The 10,469-nt window shown below is 47.9% G+C and overlaps 1 long non-coding RNA gene across 1 annotated transcript in view; it reads right to left on the bottom strand.

Annotated features, from left to right (window-relative positions):
* Window positions 1-4,217: 4,217 nt before the first annotated feature.
* LOC148442570 (uncharacterized) overlaps window positions 4,218-10,469 on the bottom strand; it is a 92,102-nt gene continuing 85,850 nt past the window's right edge. Inside the window, exon 3 of the long non-coding RNA XR_015875789.1 lies at window positions 4,218-4,456. This is a non-coding gene — a long non-coding RNA (uncharacterized LOC148442570). The remainder of the gene's footprint in view (window positions 4,457-10,469) is intronic.

The following is a 10,469-nucleotide window of genomic DNA, read 5'->3' as shown; positions in this document are numbered from 1 at the left end:
AGGGAGGAATACTTTGCAAAGTGAGTGACATTCAGGGACCGTTTGTGGCGGTTACAGATAATGGCGGCAAAGTCGCCAGCGTGTTGCAGCCATTTTGGTCGTAGCCTGCATCTGCGATTCTGTACGAACGAGGCCTTTCTACACGAACAAAGGGTTACTCAGATGGCCGATTAGGGAATGATCTGCGATGGCGGCTGCGTAAGTGTACACAGTTGCGATGACCCCATTAGCATACTGTCGCACAGCGGCTGCGTACGGGATTGAAGTAATGATTGCATTAGCAGTAATATCTGAATCAGGCCCATTGGTGGCACCATGGATCCCCTGAGCATCCTTGCACTTGGTCAGAATGTCCATCGGAAGTCAGGCGCCATTGTAACAGTATGCATGACGCAGTCGCAGGTTGAGATGCGCCCTCGAAACGGTAGCGACACTCCTGCATTTAACTTGTCATTCTCCCCCGTTACCTCCCGCAAACATTCACTGACTGTCAATCACTCTGTGTCCAAATCCTCCCTGTGACCTCCGTCAGCAATCCATTGGGTCACATGACAAACGCGCTACACAATAATCGCCCCACTTCGGAAACGGCAGCGTTACGTTCACCACTGAATCAGCCGCTAAGCAGGAAACGCATACGGTATACATGGGCTGATAGCACCAAACGTTGGTATAACAGTCTGGTCTCTGCCCCCCCCTCCCAGCTGATTACATCATCAGAGACCGTATCTGACCATCACATGATGCTCACATTGAATCATGTACCAAGGATGTCTGCCGCCAAAGTTTCCCAGTGATGTGATTAGCCCAATGCTCCGTCTGCAGTATCAGACAATGTGCCCTGGACCATCAGAGGCAACACACCTCGCATGGGCCATAGGGGAACATCTAGTCATTCAGTAATCACATGGGCCATAGGGGAACATCTAGTCATTCAGTAATCACATGGGCCATAGGGGAACATCTAGTCATTAAGTAATCACATGGGCCATAGGGGAACATCTAGTCATTCAGTAATCACATGGGCCATAGTGGAACATCTAGTCATTCAGTAACCACATGGGCCATAGGGGAACATCTAGTCATTCAGTAATCACCTCACATGGGCCATAGGGGAACATCTAGTCATTCAGTAATCACATGGGCCATAGCGGAACATCTAGTCATTCAGTAATCACATGGGCCATAGGGAAACATCTAGTCATTCAGTAATCACATGGATCATATCTAGTCATTCAGTAATCACATGGGCCATAGGGGAACATCTAGTCATTCAGTAATCACATGGGCCATAGGGGAACATCTAGTCATTCAGTAATCACCTCACATGGGCAATAGGGGAACATCTAGTCATTCAGTAATCACATGGGCCATAGGGGAACATCTAGTCATTCAGTAACCACATGGGCCATAGCGGAACATCTAGTCATTCAGTAATCACATGGGCCATAGGGAAACATCTAGTCATTCAGTAATCACATGGGCCATAGGGGAACATCTAGTCATTCAGTAATCACATGGGCCATAGGGGAACATCTAGTCATTCAGTAATCACATGGATCATATCTAGTCATTCAGTAATCACATGGGCCATAGGGGAACATCTAGTCATTCAGTAATCACATGGGCCATAGGGGAACATCTAGTCATTCAGTAATCACATGGGCCATAGTGGAACATCTAGTCATTCAGTAATCACATGGGCCATAGCGGAACATCTAGTCATTCAGTAATCACCTCACATGGGCCATAGGGGAACATCTAGTCATTCAGTAATCACATGGGCCATAGGGGAACATCTAGTCATTCAGTAATCACATGGGCCATAGGGGAACATCTAGTCATTCAGTAATCACATGGGCCATAGGGGAACATCTAGTCATTCAGTAATCACATGGGCCATAGGGGAACATCTAGTCATTCAGTAATCACATGGGCCATAGGGGAACATCTAGTCATTCAGTAATCACATGGGCCATAGCGGAACATCTAGTCATTCAGTAATCACATGGGCCATAGGGGAACATCTAGTCATTCAGTAATCACATGGGCCATAGGGGAACATCTAGTCACTCAGTAATCACATGGGCCATAGGGGAACATCTAGTCATTCAGTAATCACATGGGCCATAGGGGAACATCTAGTCATTCACTAATCACATGGGCCATAGGGGAACATCTAGTCATTCAGTAATCACCTCGCATGGGCCATAGGGGAACATCTAGTCATTCAGTAATCACCTCACATGGGCCATAGGGGAACATCTAGTCATTCAGTAATCACATGGGCCATAGCGGAACATCTAGTCATTCAGTAATCACATGGGCCATAGGGAAACATCTAGTCATTCAGTAATCACATGTGCCATAGGGGAACATCTAGTCATTCAGTAATCACATGGGCCATAGGGGAACATCTAGTCATTCAGTAATCACCTCACATGGGCCATAGGGGAACATCTAGTCATTCAGTAATCACATGGGCCATAGGGGAACATCTAGTCATTCAGTAACCACATGGGCCATAGCAGAACATCTAGTCATTCAGTAACCACATGGGCCATAGCGGAACATCTAGTCATTCACTAATCACATGGGCCATAGGGAAACATCTAGTCATTCAGTAATCACATGGGCCATAGGGGAACATCTAGTCATTTAGTAATCACATGGGCCATAGGGGAACATCTAGTCATTCAGTAATCACATGGGCCATAGCGGAACATCTAGTCATTCAGTAATCACCTCACATGGGCCATAGGGGAACATCTAGTCATTCAGTAATCACATGGGCCATAGCGGAACATCTAGTCATTCAGTAATCACATGGGCCATAGGGAAACATCTAGTCATTCAGTAATCACATGGATCATATCTAGTCATTCAGTAATCACATGGGCCATAGGGGAACATCTAGTCATTCAGTAATCACATGGGCCATAGGGGAACATCTAGTCATTCAGTAATCACATGGGCCATAGTGGAACATCTAGTCATTCAGTAATCACATGGGCCATAGCGGAACATCTAGTCATTCAGTAATCACCTCACATGGGCCATAGGGGAACATCTAGTCATTCAGTAATCACATGGGCCATAGGGGAACATCTAGTCATTCAGTAATCACATGGGCCATAGGGGAACATCTAGTCACTCAGTAATCACATGGGCCATAGGGGAACATCTAGTCATTCAGTAATCACATGGGCCATAGGGGAACATCTAGTCATTCAGTAATCACATGGGCCATAGGGGAACATCTAGTCATTCAGTAATCACATGGGCCATAGGGGAACATCTAGTCATTCACTAATCACATGGGCCATAGGGGAACATCTAGTCATTCAGTAATCACCTCGCATGGGCCATAGGGGAACATCTAGTCATTCAGTAATCACCTCACATGGGCCATAGGGGAACATCTAGTCATTCAGTAATCACATGGGCCATAGCGGAACATCTAGTCATTCAGTAATCACATGGGCCATAGGGAAACATCTAGTCATTCAGTAATCACATGTGCCATAGGGGAACATCTAGTCATTCAGTAATCACATGGGCCATAGGGGAACATCTAGTCATTCAGTAATCACATGGGCCATAGGGGAACATCTAGTCATTCAGTAATCACATGGGCCATAGCGGAACATCTAGTCATTCAGTAATCACATGGGCCATAGCGGAACATCTAGTCATTCAGTAACCACATGGGCCATAGGGGAACATCTAGTCATTCAGTAATCACATGGGCCATAGTGGAACATCTAGTCATTCAGTAATCACATGGGCCATAGGGGAACATCTAGTCATTCAGTAATCATCTAACAAGGGCCATAGGGGAACATCTAGCAATTCAGTAATCACATGGGCCATAGGGGAACATCTAGTCATTCAATAATCACCTCAGATGGGCCATAGGGGAACATCTAGTCATTCAGTAATCACCTCACATGGGCCATAGGGGAACATCTAGTCATTCAGTAATCACCTCACATGGGCCATAGGGGAACATCTAGTCATTCAGTAATCACATGGGCCATAGGGGAACATCTAGTCTTTCAGTAATCACCTCACATGGGCCATAAACGTTTTTTTTGTTAGCAATTTCTGGTGGTCGTTGCCGATTTTAAGCAGGTGATTGCAGCAATGTCTTTATCATATCACCCTAAATCTCAGGTGGTATATAGAGAATAAGCCCCATTATGCTCTAACCTGATTTGATAAGCCGGTCCTGCTTCGGTACCACTCTCCTGCCTATGCGGGGGCTCCGTGCAGAAGGGGATGAAGCTGGCGAGTTCGGCTCAGAGGTGGGGTCACAGACGTACCCCCTCTTCAGCAGGATCTCGCTGGCGCACACCTGGCACACGTTGTGCTTACACGGCAGAATCACAGGCTGTTTGTACATTTCCTTGCACACTGGGCACAAGAGCTCACGCTCCATATTCTTCATACTGGTCTGTAAAGAGAAAGATGTGAGAACCCCATAAATATTGTATATCTATGTCTAATCTGCCCCCACTTTACTCAGCTTCTACTGACTGTGAAGGTGTCGGGGACTGCAGATGGACTATGGGCAGTGAATCTACTGTGCTGTTAGTTCTGTCTCACCTGAGGCATGTAGTGTACATGTGAGTGTGGTCTATATCAGGGGCTTTATGCCTAAGCTAAAGGGGCCACCCCCACCCCAGAGACTTTATACATGACCTCCAGGCATCATCTTCTACCCAGAGTCAGTGGATAACATGGATGAGCCTCTTGGCAAGGAGGGAACGCAGGATGTTTGGTCAGTATCCTAGCATTACCAGGCCACCCGGTAACACAGGGCCTGATTCAGACTTGGGAATAGAGTGAGATATCACTCTCAACTGTGAACCTGAAGAAACCATATTGCAATGCAAGGGGTGTAAAATAAATATATACATTTTTTTACATGTGGGGTAAATACTAGCTGCTTTTGCATGTAGCCCACAAATACTGCACAGCTTTATTATTACTCTATAATTTAGATGTCAGTTTGGAAATACTCCTCCCAAATCTAAATCTCACTGCACATGTTATATCTGCCCCCCCTGCAATGCAGCATGGTGTCACCAAGATGATCAGTTGAGAGAGAGATCTCACTCTATTTCCAACTCTGAATCAGGCCTTTTTTCTTAATCTCCAATTGATAGTTGGTTCTCTGTAGTGGAAAAGACTTTTCTGCAGAAAGATGATTCCAGATTATGCAGCTAGAATCAAGGAACTACTTGTCCTGACTACGACCGAGACGTGGGCTAGGAGCTACAGTAACTATAGATCAGTGCTCCTTAGCTCCAATCCTCAAGCATCTCCAAAAGGTCATAACGTTGGGATATTTTTTTAATCAAGGACGGGAGAATTATACTTTTTTTTTCTGGGCCTCTACTTATCCCACCTGCTTCCACACGAAGGAATCCTGAAAACATGACCTGTGAGGGGTACTTACGGGTTGGGGTTGAGAAGTGCTGCTGTAAAAGAAATGGTTTTAGAGATTTTAGGAATAACTTGGAAGGAATGGCCTTATTCATCTAGCGCACTGCTGAACGCAGATTCCCGATGATCAGGAATCTGCGCAGGTGCCTGACCTGTACATGTGCAGAACGGGTCTGCGATCCCGCACGGAGACTGGAAGCAGACTGGCAGTGATTGACAGTCTGCTGCCATTCATGTGCGGGAGGGGGCGGCGATGGCCTCTGTGTCCCGAAACGGAGGCGAGTCGCCGCCGTTGGAGGGGGGGGGGGGGGAGGGAAGAAGCCAGGATCTCTATCGGCTGGCAGAGATTTCCTGGCTTCTTCTCTCAACTGCGGCGGTTGGTACAGCAGTTTGATTCCACACTTGACAGTCGGGGAGCAGATTAGAGTGTTAGCTCCCATGTGTAGGTCATCTGTAACAGCAGAATCTTAAATGAAGAAAGAGAAGTGTATGGCACCATAGGGTGAGGACAACCCAGCATGCCCAAGGATCCCATTATAAGGAGATGAAGGGGGAATGTGCAAGGTAACGGAAGGTGGTACAGGCGATGCAGGAGCAAGAACAGGATCATGCGGGTAGAAAGACTTTAAAGAAAGTGAATACTGAGGACTTGCTTGGCCTGCTGCATCTCCACTCGCTCCGAGAGGTGTTGAATCGCTGACATAGGCAATAGAACATGTGCCGGGTCCATGGCCGGAGACAGGGCCCTAAGTGGGATGGGAATGGAGCCATTGTGCGCTGAGTCACCTAAGGCGTGGGATCTAAGAGAGTATTTGGTGTCCACCAGTGGGGCATCCACAGGTTGTGGTCCCATTTGACATTGTCCTGCTGCTCGTTGTGCTACAGAACTCATTGTGGGGCCCAAATTTATTGTTTTTATTACTGTTTCTGATGGTCAAGCTCAGGATCCAGAATCTGAGGTCCTGACTCCCAAGGATCCGGAATCTGAGGTCCTGACTCCCAAGGATCCTGCATCTGGGGTCCCGACTCCCAAGGATCCTGCATCTGGGGTCCCGACTCCCAAGGATCCTGCATCTGAGCTCCTGACTTCCAAGGATCCTGCAGCTGAGCTCCTGACTCCCAAGGATCCTGCATCTGCGGTCCTGACTCCCAAGGATCCTGCATCTGCGGTCCTGACTCCCAAGGATCCTAGTTCTGACCTCCTGACTCCCAAGGATCCTGCAGCTGAGCTCCTGACTCCCAAGGATCCTGCAGCTGAGGTCCTGACTCCCAAGGATCCTGCATCTGAGGTTCTGACTTCCAAGGATCCTGCATCTGAGCTCCTGACTTCCAAGGATCCTGCAGCTGAGCTCCTGACTCCCAAGGATCCTGCATCTGGGGTCCCGACTCCCAAGGATCCTGCATCTGGGGTCCCGACTCCCAAGGATCCTGCATCTGAGCTCCTGAATCCCAAGGATCCTGCATCTGGGGTCCTGACTACCAAGGATCCTGAAGCTGAGCTCCTGACTCCCAAGGATCCTGCAGCTGAGCTCCTGACTCCCAAGGATCCTGCATCTGCGGTCCTGACTCCCAAAGATCCTACAGCTGAGCTCCTGACTCCCAAGGATCCTGCATCTGAGGTCCTGACTCCCAAGGATCCTGCAGCTGAGCTCCTGACTCCCAAGGTTCCTGCATCTGAGCTCATGACTCCCAAGGATCCTGCATCTGAGGTCCTGACTCCCAAGAATCCTGCATCTGAGGTCCTGACTCCCAAGGATCCTGCATCTGAGGTTCTGACTTCCAAGGATCCTGGTTCTGACCTCCTGACTTCCAAGGATCCTGCAGCTTAGCTCCTGACTCCCAAGGATCCTGCAGCTTAGCTCCTGACTCCCAAGGATCCTGCATCTGCGGTCCTGACCCCCAAGGATCCTGCAGCTGAGCTCCTGACTCCCAAGGATCCTGCATCTGAGGTCCTGACTCCCAAGGATCCTGCATCTGAGGTCCTGACCCCTAAGGATCCTGCAGCTGAGCTCCTGACTCCCAAGGACCCTGCATCTGAGGTTCTGACTCCCAAGGATCCTGCATCTGAGGTCCTGACTCCCAACGATCCTGCATCTGAGGTCCTGACTTCCGAGGATCCTGCACCTGAGGTCCTGACTCCCAAGGATCCTGCATCTGAGGTCCCGACTCCAAAGGATCCTGCATCTGAGGTCCTGACTCCCAAGGATCCTGCATCTGGGATCCCGACTCCCAAGGATCCTGCATCTGGGGTCCCGACTCCTAAGGATCCTGCATCTGGGGTCCCGACTCCTACATCTGAGGTTCTGACTCCCAAGGATTCTGCATCTGGGGTCCTGACTCCCAATGATCCTGCATCTGAGGTTCTGACTCCCAAGGATCCTGCATCTGAGGTTGTGACTCCCAATGATCCTGCATCTGGGGTCCTGACTCCCAATGATCCTGCATCTGGGATCCTGACTCCCAATGATCCTGCATCTGGGGTCCTGACTCCCAATGATCCTGCATCTGGGGTCCTGACTCCCAAGGATCCTGCATCTGGGGTCCTGACTCCCAAGGATCCTGCATCTGATCTGACTCCCAAGGATCCTGCATCTGAGGTTCTGACTCCCAAGGATCCTGCATCTGAGGTCCCGACTCCCAAGGATCCTGCATCTGGGGTCCCGACTCCCAAGGAACCTGCATCTGGGGTCCCGACTTCTAAGGAACCTGCATCTGGGGTCCCGACTCCTGCATCTGAGGTTCTGACTCCCAATGATCCTGCATCTGAGCTCCTGACTCCCAAGGATCCTGCATCTGGGGTCCTGACTCCCAAGGATCCTGCATCTGTGGTTCTGACTCCCAAGGATCCTGCATCTGAGCTCCCGACTCCTAAGGATCCTGCATCTGGGGTCCTGACTCCCAAGGATCCTGCATCTGAGGTTCTGACTCCCAAGGATCCTGCATCTGAGCTCCCGACTCCTAAGGATCCTGCATCTGATATTTTAATTATTTAATTTCTTTAATCTCTTGGATTTTTCTCTTCCTAGTTAATTCTCTAACAGTGTGTGTACTGTTGTTAAAAATTTCACAGACTACCTTGTGTTGGGGGCAAATGAGACCCTTAAGGGTAATGGCACCACAGCAGTTACAGTTTCTCTCATTACAGATATACACATACCACACACCCCTGCCCTGTATCCTAACAGCTGTCTCTGTCTCACACACTCTATACTCCCAGCACTATCTCTGTCTCACACACTCTATACTCTCAGAACTAACTCTGTTATAAGTATACTCTCAGAACTAACTCTGTTATAAGTATACGCTCAGCATACTCCTAGCACTAACTCTGTTGTACAGCATACTCCAAGCACTATCTCTGTTGTACAGTATACTCCTAGCACTAACTCTGTTGAACAGTATACTCCCAGCACTAACTCTGTTCTACAGTATACTCCTAGCACTAACTCTGTTGAACAGTATACTCCCAGCATTCTCTCTGTTGTACAGCATACTCCTAGCACTAACTCTGTTGTACAGCATACTCCCAGCACTAACTCTGTTGTACAGCATACTGCTAGAACTAACTCTGTTGTACAGTATACTCCCAGCACTAACTCTGTTGTACAGCATACTCCCAGCACTAACTCTGTTGTACAGCATACTCCCAGCACTAATTCTGTTGTACAGTATACTCCCAGCACAAACTCTGTTGTACAGTATCCTCCCAGCACTAGGTCTGTTGTACAGTATCCTCCCAGCACTAACTCTGTTGTACAGTATCCTCCTAGCACTAACTCTGTTGTACAGCATACTCCCAGCACTAACTCTGTTGTACAGTATACTCCCAGCACTAACTCTGTTGTACAGTATACTCCCAGCACTAACTCTGTTGTACAGTATACTCCCAGCACTAACTCTGTTGTACAGCATACTCCCAGCACTAATTCTGTTGTCTAGTATTCTCCCAGCACTAACTCTGTTGTACAGTATCCTCCCAGCACTAACTCTGTTGTACAGTATACTCCCAGCACTAATTCTGTTGTACAGTATACTCCTAGCACTAACTCTGTTGTACAGCATACTCCTAGCACTAACTCTGTTGTAAAGCATACTTCCAGCACTAACTCTGTTGTACAGCATACTTCCAGAACTAACTCTGTTGTACAGCATACTCCCAGCACTAACTCTGTTGTACAGCATACTCCCAGCACTAACTCTGTTGTACAGCATACTCCCAGCACTAACTCTGTTGTACAGCATACTCCCAGCACTAATTCTGTTGTACAGTATACTCCCAGCACAAACTCTGTTGTACAGTATCCTCCCAGCACTAACTCTGTTGTACAGTATCCTCTCAGCACTAACTCTGTTGTACAGTATCCTCCTAGCACTAACTCTGTTGTACAGCATACTCCCAGCACTAACTCTGTTGTACAGCAAACTCCCAGCACTCTGTTGTACAGCATACTCCCAGCACTCTGTTGTACAACATACTCCCAGCACTAACTCTGTTGTACAGTATACTCCCAGCACTAATTCTGTTGTACAGCATACTCCTAGCACTAACTCTGTTGTACAGCATACTTCCAGCACTAACTCTGTGGTACAGCATACTCCTAGCACTAACTCTGTTGTACAGCATACTCCTAGCACTAACTCTGTTGTACAGCATACTTCCAGCACTAACTCTGTTGTACAGCATACTCCTAGCCCTAACTCTGTTGTACAGCATACTCCTAGCACTAACTCTGTTGTACAGTATACTCCCGGCACTAACTCTGTTGTACAGTATACTCCCAGCACTAACTCTGTTGTACAGCATACTCCTAGCACTAACTCTGTTGTACAACATACTCCCAGCATTCTGTTATTCCTCCTGCTTATATTATGTGTCTGTACATCTATCTATGTCATGTCTATCATATTCTCCCTCCTGCATGCATGTTACATGTCTGTTATTCCTCCTGCTTGTATTATGTGTCTGTACATGTATCTATGTCATGTCTATCATATTCTCCCTCCTGCATGCATGTTAC

The sequence above is a fragment of the Taudactylus pleione genome, unplaced genomic scaffold, assembly GCF_031769625.1.
Source record: "Taudactylus pleione unplaced genomic scaffold, aTauple2 ptg001452l, whole genome shotgun sequence".
Taxonomy (NCBI): domain Eukaryota; kingdom Metazoa; phylum Chordata; class Amphibia; order Anura; family Myobatrachidae; genus Taudactylus; species Taudactylus pleione.
This window is presented reverse-complemented; position numbering and strand designations above follow the sequence as displayed.